The sequence below is a fragment of the Equus asinus genome, chromosome 20, assembly GCF_041296235.1.
Source record: "Equus asinus isolate D_3611 breed Donkey chromosome 20, EquAss-T2T_v2, whole genome shotgun sequence".
NCBI lineage: Eukaryota > Metazoa > Chordata > Mammalia > Perissodactyla > Equidae > Equus > Equus asinus.
Genome location: NC_091809.1, coordinates 41885421 through 41900280, shown reverse-complemented (window position 1 = coordinate 41900280; position 14860 = coordinate 41885421). Strand labels below are relative to the sequence as shown.

At 38.1% G+C, this 14860-nt stretch overlaps 1 pseudogene; it reads right to left on the bottom strand.

Moving 5' to 3' along the window:
- Positions 1-12583: 12583 nt before the first annotated feature.
- LOC123278945 (prohibitin 1 pseudogene) lies at positions 12584-14522 on the bottom strand (annotated as a pseudogene).
- Positions 14523-14860: the final 338 nt, after the last annotated feature.

Below are 14860 nucleotides of genomic sequence, written 5' to 3'. Positions count from 1 at the left end.
AAGTCCTTCTAGTTCTTCTGTATGAGCTGCCACCACAGCATGACAACTGACAGACGAGTGGTGTGGTTCTGCACCCAGGAGCCAAACCTGGTCCACTGAAGCAGAGCACACTGGACTTTAACCATTAAGCCATCAGGGCTGGCTCAATATTAACATTTAAAAATCAAACTATTATAGCTTTAAAAAAGCTTTATCCATTAAAATCTCTGATTCTATTACTAATTTTATACTCAGAATCATTCATTTGAAAATACATGAATGAACTCTTTTTTAGTGGTTAAAATTTTTACATATTTTCTCTTTGAACTTACTATTTCCATTTAACTTTCCCACCTTTGATACTTGGAAATCTTTTATTGATCACCCTTCATACTTCTCTGAAACAAAAAATATAAACTGAGGTTGAAAAAAAGTTTGTTTTGATGCCATAAATATCTAAGTGTTCAAAGTGAGTTATGAGAATTGTTATTAATACACACTTAATGAAAACATAAATATATTGACCTTTTATGATTATTAAACATAAAAAGTATATTTTAGTGGAAATGCTTCACTTAATAAGATAGTTGGGACTTTTATTCTGTTTCCCAATCAGTTCACGCATCTGTGGTTGGATATAACACATTGTTAGAATAAAACAGAGTTCAGCACTACTTCTATTTCTATTTTACTTTTTCTAATTTATATGTCAAAAATAGCACTGTGACCTATCATTAAAATATATATTTAGCGACCTAACAGGTGACAGGTCCATTTTGTCTTTGAATTTCAGAAAACTGGAAACCACCTGACATGCAAAAGTATTTGTTACCTAGTCATTATAATCATTCACTTTCTCAACGCCAACTGCAATATTTTAAGTACTCCTCTTTTTTTGGCACCCCAGAAAATTTTTTCCTGAGCCAAGGTGCTATGGTAATATTTGGAATAGGAGAGAGAAATGCCTTTCTTTTGTAAAGTGGGAGAAGAGTGATTGAGAAAGGCAGTCGGAAAGGAGCTAGTTTGAGGCCTTGACCATGGGCATGTCCTCAGGCAGATCAGTTTCAGGAAAGGTATATATAGGAATCGATTCCCTTCAAGCATTCACGCCCAAAGCTTGGTGACACTAGTGGATGCTATTTGCTGTCCTTTTGGTAACACTCCCCACTCCTCTTTCCTAACAAAGCTATAATTTGGTTCAAGTACCAGCCTCTACCACACAAGGCACAGGGAGACTTACCCAACCCAGGTCCAGGGGAGGATCCCGATTCATCTAAGCCAATCAACGCATGGTTCCACTGGCAACTATTACTCATTCATGTTACCCAAGTTGACCCAATCAGACTGATGGAAATACTGAATTCCCATTTGTGAGAAGAGATCCCTCTCACTGGTAGGATGTGAAAAAGAAAGTATGTAGAACTCTAACAGCCACTGGTAGTCATCTTGGGTCTACAAGAGGAACCCATATTAGGATAACTGTAGACTGGAGCAGAGAGAAGGAAAGAGGCCAGGGCTTCTGATGAACCTGGGAGCTGCCTCACCTCTGGACTTTCTGCTATGTGAGATAATGTATGTCCTTATTTAATAAAACAATGATATGTGCCCCACACATGGGTGAGTGAGCAAATAAACACATAGTTCCAGAGGTCCTTATTTTCTTTTGCCTGGATTTTTGTAACACTCCCTTGACTGATCTTCCTGTTTCTAGTCTCTTCCTTGTTCCATCCATTCTATACACTGCCCCAAGGCCTACTTTTCTAAAATATCCGCTTAAAAATCCTTCAGTGATTCCCACAATCTGTAGAATAAAATCCAAGCTTCCTGGCATTGGTATTCCAATTTCTGCCCCTTGCCTATATTTCTAGTCATCTCCTAATATTCCCCAGATCATGATAAGCAGTGTGGTAATTAAGTAAAAGCACAAACTTGAGAGTCAGAAGGATCTAAATACAAAACCTGATTTCCCTATCTGCCACTTAGGTTTTCTTAGGCAAGTTACTTCACCTCTCTGAGCCTTAGTTTTGTTACCTGTAATCTTTAGGTAATGCTGCCTACCTTGAAGGGTCATTGTGTAGGTTATAAGCTTGGGTAAAAGGTATGGAGCTTAGAAGTCATTCTAAAAGATTGTTGTGGTTGTTCTTGTCATTGTTGTTATATCTTACGTATTAGCCACTTCTAGGCTACCTGCCTTTGTGTAAACCTGCAAATCCATCACAAAGCCAACTGCCTGGAAAGCCTCAATTTCCACCCTTCTTTTCTCTTCCCTCTCCTGTCTGGAGAACTTCTACTTTTGATTCAAACTATCCAAATGTCATCTGCACTATGCAGCCTTCCTAAGGACCTCAGCATCAGTAAGTTCCCCTTTGTGCTTCCACAGCATTTTGTACCCATATACTCACTCTACATGGTAATTATCTATATACCTGCTTCTAGTCCATGGAATTCCTGATGGCCTGCATTTTCTCTCATTCATTTTTGAAGCTCCATCACATAGAGCGGTGCCTGACACACAACAGATACCCAGTAAACATTGAATGAATGTTGAATGAATGAGAGGAAAGAGCAGAGATTATAGATTGTGGAAAATTTATCCAGGAATTATCTTGGAGAAACATGTGCCTAACAGCAACAACAGTAATAACACCTGGCATATATGTATGTCTTTTCAATTTGTGAAGTGTCTTACATACTTTGTCTGATAAAATCCTTAAAACAACCCTACAAGGTGCTTCCGTGATTATCCTTACTTTGCAGATAATTAAGTGGAGGTTTAAAAGGAGAGGAGATCAGCCCATAATCAACAACCAAGAAGTTTCAGAGCCAAAGCACAAAGCCAAGTTTTCCCAAAAGAATTCTGTGTATGATTTGGGTACCAAGCCAATATTTGAGAGACAATCAAGTCTAAAGTGGACTTTATGAATGCATTATCAAGAAAACTTCTCTAATCTTCCATAGTACCATCACATTGAGTGGCACCATTGAAAGAACATTTAAATGAAAGTTGAGATATCTGGGTCATAGAATTTTTTTCTGTTACCAAAAGTTTGGGTAACTGAGAGCCATTTATTCAACTTTCCTGGGCACTGAAGAAGTTTTCAAGATGATCTCTAAGGCCTTTTCCAGTTTTAAAACTCTTTAGTTAGGGGCTGGCCTGGTGACACAGCGGTTAAGTGCGCACGTTCCACTTTGGTGCCTGGGGTTCACTGGCCCAGATCCCGGGTGCGGACATGGCACTGCTTGGCAAGCCATGCTGTGGTAGGCGTCCCACATATAAAGCAGAAAAAGGAGAAAACTCTTTAGTTAGAGAATAGCTGTGGTAAGACTGGCTTAGAGGAACTAAATGCATTTCAGTAGCACTCTGTGGCTCTCAACTGAGACTGACAGAAGACAAAGGCATGATTTTGTGGGAGGAGCAAATGGCAAGAAAGGAAAGAAACCAAGGATGGGAAGCTGTACAGACTGTGCTATTGACTGTCATTTGCCTAAGACTGGCTCCAGAGGTTTGTGAGGAATGAAAACGAAGCCCTGTTCTTTCCCTTTACTGTGAGATAAAACGCTCGTGTGTCTTTTCCTTTAATTAATTCCTTTAGAAACAGAATAAACTGATTTGATAGATTTGATCAAAGATGATGCGTCCTTTTCCCTCCACAGACCTCTTTAACTTCCAGGTTCAAAAGGAAATCAGAGAAAAATTGGCTTTGAAATCTGCTTTTCAGAGTGGTCTATACTGCATTTTAATTTAATTTGTTAGAATTTCACCTTTTGCCTTTGGTGGACTGATTAGATGAAAAAAATTATACATTGGGGATCTGTGTTACAAAGATTGTTTAATCCTTCCTTCTGAAGCTGAACTGGTAAGGCCATAGGCTGTCCTCGGGTAACTTCCCAGATTACCTCCTGTAGTGATGACGGCTTCTGAGTTTGTGTGTCTCTGATATATAAATAGACCCAGAGCTTTCTTAATAGCAGAGCTAGACTCTCTGCTGTGTCTGAACTGTGTACATTTGCAAGAGTGGGAGCTAGCCTGTTCCTTCCCAGCATTTCAGCTGGTTATTGGAATCATAAAATTGTCTAACCCTTGGGACCTAGTGCAAAGCCTGAAACATAACAGTTCGGAACAACTATTTGTTGACTAAACTAATCTAGTCCAGTCTCCTTCCTAATGCAGGAATCCCTTCTGCAGTACCCTTGACGTGGCCATTGAGCTTCTGATCAAACACTTCGCTGGCCAGGAATGCCATGAGACAGCTTGCTTAGTCTTCCATGGGTCTAATATTTTCCTCCCTGCCTCCATTAATCCCTGTTCTGGAATCCGAGAACAGTAGCATTTGAAAGAATTGCTCCTGTTGGCAAACTGTCAGCTCTAATTGACATCTGTTGTTTATAATCTGTCCAATCTCCCTTCCCCTTCTATTTGTAACAACATCTTGGTTCTCCTTTGGGGAACCTAGCAACTTCTCCCTAGTCCTGTTTCTAACTTTCACAAGACCCAAGAACAAGAGTTAAAATGGAAGACCCCCACCCCCCGCTTTACCGCTTTCCTAAATACTATAAAGTTATCAATTGAGCAAATTGTTACATAAAATATGCTCTATGATTTTGCTTTCAGTATGCCAAAATTTTTAGTTTTGTATAAAAATGTCATTTTTATATGACTGAAAGTCAGCAAAAATACCAAATGCAACAAACTTTAATTATATTTGCACGTCTAGGTGTGGTTTCGATGGACTAGCAATGTCCAGGTGCATATTAAAACACACACTTCATAAATTGTTACATATTTATTCCACAAAATTTGTCTTCTTTTTATCCTAGCATAATCACTAATTATGTTATTATAATCAATATTTTCATGTAATTTGTGTTCTATTGAGAGTAATCTAAAGCAGGGGTCAGCAAACTTTCTCTTAAAGGGAAAGATAGTAAATATTTTAGCCTTGCCTATGATCTCTGTCTCAACTGCTATTGTAGTGTGAAAGCAACTTTAGACAATACATAAATGAATGGACATGACTGTATGCCATAATATCTGATAAGGGAGCCAAGAACAGTCAACGGAGAAAAGGCAGGCTCTTCAATAAATGGTAGTGGAGTAACTGGATATTCATGTGTAAAAGGATGACACTGGACCATATCTTACACCACTCACAAAAATTAACTTGAAATGGATTAAAGACTTAAATGTAAGAGCTGAAACCATGAAACAATGGAATATTATTTGGCCATAAAAAATCAGGAAGTATTACCATTTGCAACAACATGGACGGACTTTGAAGGCATTACGCTAAGTGAAATAAATCAGACAGAGAATAACAAATACTGTATGATCTCACTTATATGTGGAATCTAAAAAAAAAACTCTTAGAAAAAGAGCTCAGACTTGTGATTACCAGGAAGGAGCTGGTAGCGGGAGGAGGAAAGTGGTCAAAAGGTACAAACTTCCAGCTATGAGATAAATTAGTACTAGGGATGTAGTGTACATCATGATGACTATGGCTAACTGCTGTATGATTTACAGGAAAGTTGGTTAGAGAGTAAATCCTAAGAGTTCTCATCACAAGGAGAAATTTTTTTCCTTTCTTCTTTTCCTCTTTCTTTTCTTTTTATTGTGTCTATATGAGAAGATAGATGTTTAGCTGAACCTAATGTGGTAATCATTTCACTATATATGTAAATTAAATCATCATGTTGTGCTCCTTAAACATATGCAGTGATATATGTCAATTATCTCTCAGTAAAACTGGAAAAAAATAATTGTAATAAAAAAATATAAAACTTGAATGTATCCACAAAGAAGATATACGGATGGCCAATAGGCACATGAAAAGATATTCATCATCACTGATCATCAGGGAAATGCAAATCAAAACTACACTAAGATATCACCTTACGCCCATTAGAATGAAAAAAATAACTAAAACAAATAGTAACAAATGTTGGAGAGGTTGTGGAGAAAAAGGAACCCTCATACACTGCTGGTGGGAATGCAAACTGGTGCAGCCACTATGGAAAACAGTATGGAGATTCCTCAAAAAATTAAAAATAGAACTACCATACGACCCAGCTATCCCACTACTGGGTATCTATCCAAAGAACTTGAAGTCAGCAATTCCAAAAGTCCTATGCACCCAATGTTCATTGCAGCATTATTTACAATAGCCAAGACGTGGAAGCAACTTAAATGCCCATCAACAGATGATTGGATAAAGATGTGGTATATATATACCATGGAATACTACTCAGCCGTAAAAAAGAACAAAATCGTCCCATTTGCAACAACATGGGTGGATCTTGAGGGAATTATGTTAAGTGAAATAAGCCAGACAAAGAAGGACAATCTCTGTATAACTCCACTCATATGAGGAATTTAAAAATGTAGACAAAGAGAATAGATTAGTGCCTACCAGGGGAAAGGTGGGGTGGGGGGTGGGCACAAAGGGTGAAGTGGTGCACCTACAACATGACTGACAAACATTAATGTACAACTGAAATTTCACAAGATTGTAACCTATCATTAACTCAATAAAAATTAAAAAAACAAAACAAAACAAAACTTGAATGTATCCAGAAAATAAAATATATAAAAATATAAAATTATTTTCATATACTTTTTCAAAAATATTCATTTTTCCTCTAAAATACTCAAAATTATCTTAAAATTAAAAAGCCAAACATAAATTCTAACTAAAAATTATCTGAACAAAGCTGAAATTTTAATTTTGGGGGAAAATTTGCATACATCTTATTAGTATTTCTTACAAAAAATAAAAATATTCACAACTCTGGTGTTCAATCACCATCCAGTCGCCTAGGTAAAGAATGAATGCCATACTTTATGCATGCTGCATTTATATATATATATATATATATATATATATCTATGTATATGCAAATGTTAAGAGTAATATGAATTATTTAATATTGTAAGATGTTGCTCAGCCACCAGCTTGCAATTATAAAGCTAATTTGTGAGTATCTATGGAACCACAAAATGAAACATGAAGAGAAATAAGAAAGTGGGTCATTAGCACTACTGGGAGAAAATATTTCATTAGGCTAGAATCTATATAATTCATGTCATCTAAGAAGAAGGACATGACATGTTAACAAAATATGAAAAATGTAAAATTACCTAACTGCTTGTTCTCTTACCTAAGTAATTCAACCACTGAAATCCTCTGCTTACTCCAAAGTAGTATCTATCTCCAGTGTCAGGGCAGCATGAGCAACAACACATAGCATTTTGATTCAGTTTTTCTTTTGTTTTGAGGACACAGGTCAAGCTATGTGAGAATTTTCCTTGGGCCTGACTGGTGTTGGTCATAGGAGTAGATGTTTCAGTTTACGGGTTGTGCTGCGCCAGTGTTAAGAACCGTTTCCTGAGTGACAGAGTGCTCTTAAATAAATGTAGGGTGTGTAAGTGTGTTTGTGATATGCAGTGTTCTCTAAAGTGTGTGTCCGAGGCAGGACTGGCCAGTAAGCATTTTCCATTCCTTCAAGTTAAGTAACAGCTTCAGTGTCGTGGGGGTAACACAAGTTAGAGCAGTGAGACCAATTTTAGAGCTTTATTGGAATTAGAAGGAAAAATGAAGCTCTCTTCCCATGAAATTGTTTAAATGGAGGATGTAAGGTTAGAGCTGATGACAACCCTCATGTGGAGAGAGCGTGCCTGAGAGCGAAGACAGACAGAGAAATTCCAGGCCAAGTGATGGCGAGAAACTGAGTCACAGTGTCATGATTTGAGGCTTTGTGTTTGAAACGTGATATATTCCTAGATTTTTCAGTTATGGGACCTATAAAGTTCCTTTTCTGCTTAAACCAGTTTCGCTTGGATTTCTGTCACTTGCGATCAAAAATGTCCCAATTACTATGTGATATTCTGGACACTGGAATCCATCTATTTAATGAATCCCTCATTATTGCCTGGTCTCCCCTGCCTTTGAAGATTTCTTGAAAATTAGATATATCTAACTGTCCACACAGTACCCACCCTCTACTTTCTACTCATACTAATTCTCAGATCTTGCCACAGCAATTTGGCAAAGAACTACTGGGAAACTGTGCTAGTCACTCTACCAGAAGAGGTAAAATGTACATGTAACTGACTCAGGGCCAAGATTTATGGTATTTCTTTGCCATCATCTGTACTAACTAACCCCTTGGCTCTAACCATTACTGACTGCATTAACGGCTCCAAGTCTTCATGCCTCTGTGTATCCATGTCCTTTGTCATGTAACTTCATAGGGTCCTCCCACTCTGACTCTGGCTTTGGTCATGGCTTTGACCAATGGGATGTCAGCAAATTTTAAGTTTTGAAAAATGTTTGTGCATTTTCGTTTGCTACTCTTGCCTCTGTCATTACCATGAGAAGACTATGGCCTGGCTAGCCTGATAGAGGGTAAGAGACACCCCAGAGTTTATTCACACCAGTCATCCCAATTGTGCCCTAGGTCAGCCATCAGCCAGCCAGCACCATACATGAGAGTGAGTCCAGAGAAGATCAATAGAGTGACCTAGCCACCCTGCAGCTGACCGTTGACAACTCAGTGAACCCAGCCCAGATCAGGTAAAGCACATTGACTCATGAGCCACGTAAATGTTTATTGTCTATGCTATGCTACTGAGGTTTTGAGATTGTTTGTAACATACCCTTATTACGACAGCAGAAAGCTGATACACCACTCTACAAGTGCTACATCTGGCAGGTTCTGTCAGCTTTGTTAAAATCTCAGTTTTGGTCTTTTAGATGCCGAAGGAGACTTGAAAGATCACCTATTTTGGACTTCAGTTGCATCTGTACAATTATGAGTTATGCTAAGTGTGATCAAAGTTTTCCTGAAGCACAAGAAAAAATAAGAAGCATCTAGATTGGGAAGGAAGGAATAAAACTGTCTTTATTCACAGATAAGATGATTCTAGGTAGAAAATCTGATGGAATTTACAAAAAAGCTGTTAGAACTAGTAAGTGAATTAAACAAGTTTGCAGGATACAAGATTAATCTTTTAAAAATTGTACTTCTATTTACTAGCAATGAAAAATCGGAAATTGAAATTTGAGAGATATCATTTATGATTACACATAAAAATGAAGTATAAAGGGATAAATCTGACAAAAAATGTGTAAGACCTATACACTAAAAACTATAAAACATTAGTGATAGAACCTAAATACCTAAATAAATGAAGAGACACGTACTGTGTTCAAGGATCAGAAGACACAGTATTTTAAAATATTAATTCCTCCCAAGTGATATATATATTCAATGTAATCTCAATCGAACTCCCAGCAGGCTTTTTTAAAATAGAAATTGAGAAGGTGATTCCAAAATTCATTTAGAAATGTAGAAGATATAGAATAGCCAAGACAGCTTCGAAAAAAGAAGGACAGAATTGGAAGACTAACACTACATGATTTCAAGATTTATTATAAAGTTACAATAATGAGGAGAGTGTAGTAATTGGATATCCACATGCAAAAAAACCCATCCTTTGAGTCATACTTTGCACCATACACAAAAATTAGCTTAAAATGGATCACAGACCTAAATGTAAGATATAAACTATAAAACTTCTAGAGGGAAACAGAAGAGAAAATCTTTATGACTTTGGTTATGCAATGATATCTTATATTTGATGCCAAAAGTGTGATCCATATAAGAAAAAATTAGTAAATTGAACTTTATCAAAATTAAAAACATCTGCCCTTCTGAAAACACCATCAAGAAAATGGAAAGAAAAGCCCTAGACTGTGAGAAAATATTTGCAAAGCATATAGCTCATAAAGGGCTTGTAGACTTACGTTTTATATATATATAGATGTATATCTCAGATATATATATATCTGTCTTACTTTGCTTGGGCCGCCATAACAAAATCCCATCAACTGGGTGTCTTAAACAACAGAAATTTATTTTCTCACAGTTCTGGAGCTTGGAAATATGAGATCAGAGTGCCAGCATGGTTGAGTTCTGGCACTGACTCTATTTCTGGCTTGTAGACTGCAATCTTCTTGCTGTGTCCTCACATGACCTTTCCTCAGTGCATGTGCATCCGCTTGTTACAAGGCCACTAATCCTGTAGAATTAGGACCCCACTCTTATGATATCATTTAACCTTAATTAACTCCTAAAACCCTATCTCCAAATACAGTCAAATGGAGGATTAGTGCTTCAGCATAGGAATTTTGGGGAACAGAGTTGAGTGGATAGTAATATCTTAAAACAATAACAAAAAGGGCAGACAACCTAATTTAAAAATAAGCTAAAGATTTGAACAGATACCTCATCAAAGAAGATATATATCTGACGAATAAACACATGAAAAAATGCCCCAAATCATTAGTCATTAGGGAAATCAAATCAAAACCACAGTGAGATATTACTACACACCTTTAAGAATGGATGAAATTTAAAAGACTTACCACACCAAGTGTTGATGAAGATGTGGAGGAACTGGAACTTTCACCACTTGAGAAAATAGTTTAGAAATTTCTGAAGTAGTTAAACATACAGCTATCATATGATTCACGCCTTCCATTCCTAGGTATTTACTCAAGAGAAATGGGTAAATTTCTTTGTCCACTCAAAGAAATATTTACTTTTACATAAATATCCATAGTAGCTTTATTTGTAATGGCCTCAAACTGGAAACAACCCCAAATGTTCATCAGTAGGTGAATAGATAAACAAAGGGTTGTGTGTTTATACAATGCAATACTAGTTAGGAGTACAAATATTGAATTATTGGTACACAAAAACATGGATGAATCTCAAAATAATTATGTAGAATGAAAGAAGCCACACAAAAGAAGAGTAAATACTGTATGGTTCCTTTTATATACAATTCTAGAAAGTGAAAACTAATCTACACTGATAGAAGCAGATGAGTGGTTATCTGGGGATGAAGTTGGAGGGGAGGGTAGGAAGGGATGGGGGAGAGGATTACAAAGGGGCTTAAGGTAACTTTTGAGGATGATGTATATGTTCACTTTCTTTATTGTGTTTTAAGTTTCCATGTATATATACATATATTACAATCCATCAAATGGCACAATTTACATGTATATGGTTTATTGTATGTAAGTATACCTCAATAATGCTGTTTTTAGAAACTTCCTTTAAATTATAACAGTCTCAGGAAATTGTTAGAATTCTTAACGTAAGTAGGTGATAATACATGGTGCTATAGCCAAGGGATCCCTAAATACCCAAATCCCAGGTCATAGTTGATATTCCCCATGCGTGCATAGAATTTCAACGTCCTTTGCTGGATAAAATAGGAGGGTCCTTTATTTCTATGCCAGTTAGGCCTAAACAGTATGAGTTCCAGTCCAAAACAGATTATGGGGTTTGCTCTATTCGCCATCTCCTACCATACTTCTCACCGTCCTATGCCTAACCCACAGATCTAACCCCTAAGGTGGGCAATACAAACCTACACATTCCAGCAGGTGGAACTGGGGGGCAACATGTGGCAAAAGAAAATGTATTTGTCCTGAATATGTAGGACTAAATTAATTTTGGCTGTTGCTGGAGCAGTAGGTTTACCTGGCTGTCACATAGTGAAGAGTGTTTGGAAAAACTTACTACTGGTCACATAAAAGCAAAAGAGAAAAAGAAAGAGCAATATGCCTGGTCTGCTTCTATGCAAGAGCTGGCCCTGACCTCCCCACTTCCGCCTCCTGAGAGACCAGGACAGAGCTATATCCTCATGCACTGACTTTTTAACGGGAAGACAACACCCTAGGAAACAAGGGTTTATCTGGAATCTGACCAACCAGACAGCCTCTTGGGAAGGAGGAGAAAGAGAGAGGGGAAGAGGACAGCAGGGAGTAAGGATGAGCAGAGAGAGATTCTGAAGGCTTCTCCTTAAGACTGACACTAATAATAATGAAAGAAGGGAGAAAATGTCTCTTGCAACCTGGCCGCTCTCTCACAAAGATCCATCATGTCTTCAACATGTCCCAGGTTTTCTTCTCTCTTCAATTTTTTTGTTGTTCACTCTGTTTGCAACACTGTCCTTCTAGCTACTCTCTGTGTAAATCCTTTCTGTCCTCCCTGCTTCTTTTCTATTTTTATAATAGGTTGGCATATTTTTCCTGCTTTATTACCATTTCTTCTTGTATTTCAGGTTGTCCTTCTGGAATCACATTCCTTTTTCCTGAAATAGCTCCTTTAGAAGTTCTATTACAGCAGTTTTCTTGGTATAAACCTTCTCATTTTTGTTGTCTATAGATGTCTTTATCTTACTTTTTTTTGAAAGATACTTTAGCTGGGTACACAACTTTATGTTGAAAGTATTTTTTCTAAGCTCTTTGAAGATATTATTTTGCTGTCTTTTGACTTCCACTGTTGCTGTTGGAAAGTCACTTTGTCATTCTAATTATTCCTTCAAGGTAACCTGTTTTCTTCTTTCTGGCTATTTTTTTCCCTTTGAGATCTTTTAAAATGATTTTTTCCCCTTCATTTTAAGTCAATCATGAAATTTCACAATGATCTGGTAGGGTGAGGACAGGAGGAAGGTTATGTTAAGATTGGAGCTGTGGCCTGGTCATCTGGAGGAGCTGAGTTTAGAATAAGCGTTACTGAGGTAGGCAGGCAGCTAATGTTTCAAGAGCAAGGAAGCTTGCACACAATGTCCCCTGAGTGTCCAGCCCATGCAGCTCAAACTGTTGCCCAATTCAGCTGCTTTGGAGTTGCCCTTGGCAGATATGATGCTTGCCTTGTTCTGTTGCTCTCTTTTCTTTCACAAATATGGCCTTCTCTGCTTTCTGCTAAGCCACCAGTTTGGCTTTCACTGCTCTGAGAACTTTATCCTAAAGATCAAATGTGTCAAGAACATGTTGGATAGGTCATCACTCACTTTTCTGGGGACCAGCTCTCTCTAGGTGACCAGTTTTCTGACATCAAGGTGAGCCACCATTCATTTGAGGATCTCTATAGTGATTGATGGCAGCCCATGCTTGTCATAGTCCTCTCTATTGCTGATAGCAACTGCGTGGAAAAGGATGCAAAGCATGACATTGACATTCTGTAAATTTTTATTTCCAGTGATTACTGGTATGTTATGTGGCAGTCAAGGATAACTGGTTTTTGTACCCAAGGGATAAAATAATGAGTCCTTTCGCCTACTACAATGTTCCAGACTTTACAGAACCAGACAAAGGTGACAGCCCTGTGGCCAGCATTCGCACTTACAATTTCTGCCAAATTCTAAGGCCAGGCTGAACTGGCCCTGCCCATGGACTTAAGCACTTTGGTAACTGTGTTTCTTTTGCTGGACCTGATTTCTTAGCCCATTCAGACCTGCTTCCACTCTGACTTCCATGTGAATTCCCCTGCTCCACTCACTCTAGATGATTTTAAGATCTTCTCTTTGTCTTTGATGTTCTGCATGGATTTTTAAATACTGACTTACTAGGGATATGCTGTTCTTCCTGGATCTGTAAGTCCATATTTTTCACAAATTGGGAAAATTTGTAGCCAATATCACTTTGAGTAATGCTTCTTCTCTGTTTCCTCTACTCTCTCTTTCCAGTAGTCTGAGTAGATGTATATTATACTTCCCAAATCTCTTAATATCTGTTTCTTATTTTCCATTCCCTCCTCAGTGTTTCATTGTGGGTAGTTTCTCCAGGTATATCTGACAATCATTAACTCTGTCTTTAGCTGTATCTAATCTGCTAATTAACTCATTAATATTTTCGTATCAACAATTACAATTTTAATTTCTTGCTGTTTCATTTTTTCCCACAAATCCATGTTTTTACTCCCAAAAGTTTCTTGTGGGTTAGATAATATTTGTGCTTGCACAGCTGCTCTATATTCTACATATTCTATATCTGATCTCATATCTGCAATCCATAGGATTCTAAATTCATTGTATGTTATTTCTGCCAACTCTCAGGAATAGTGGCTTGCATTCTGTGTTTAGTGATCTTTGTGAGCTCACTGTTTGTCATAATAGGTGGAACATCTGAGGGCTTAAATTGGGGATTGGAGAAGTTTTGTTGCAGAGAAGATTTGCTTTGGCTTTTGACAGTCACTAGAGGTTCAGCTAATCCAGGGCTATGTCAGTGACTTTGCCCGCACCGCTTGTAACCTCCTTGCTCTCCCTTGAGAGCTTCAATTCATGGTGGAGTCCCAGACTTGTCCTCTTCACCTCAAGGCTGGCCCAACGCTCAGTGTTCTGGCAGCACTATTGCAACCACTATTCACCCTCCTGTAGATCAGGCTTGACATCTCTCTTGCTCATTCTTTCTTTTTTTTTCTTGCCTCTTATCTCTTTCCTCTTGTGTGACTGGTAATGTCTCAAATAATGCCCCCCACCAGGCTTTGCTGTTCTGTAGCAGAAGCCCCTTGAGGCTCATAGTCAGGCATTGCCAGAAGAGGAAGAAGTTTGCCTTGTCCCCTTTCCCCTGCTCTTCTCATCTCTGACACAGGACATTGCCTGCAGATATACAAACCCTAGTGCCTGCTCAGGGCAAAAATAGTCAGCAGCTCAGCCTTACCATCTGGTGAGGCTTGGCATTGAGATACATTGCTAAACAGAATTGAGTATCTGATGCGATTAGGCTGAGTCTGGATGCTGACACCTCTGAAGAATAGCCCTTTGGACTCCTCACTTTGTTACAGGCCCCAGATTTGGACTCTTGCGTTGGACCTTATTCCCAGTTCTAAAGTCAGTCTGTTACCCTGCATAATGCCCCATAATCTCTTCAAGATTAGAATGTTGGCCCCAAACTCTGCCCACTTGACCGAGATTCTTACCATGCTTGGCTCTTGCCAACTCTCTCCCCGGTAAATGGGATTCTAATTCCTACAACCTTAGTTATTCTCTAGAAATAAACATATCTCTTAGCATCATAATGTAGTTTAC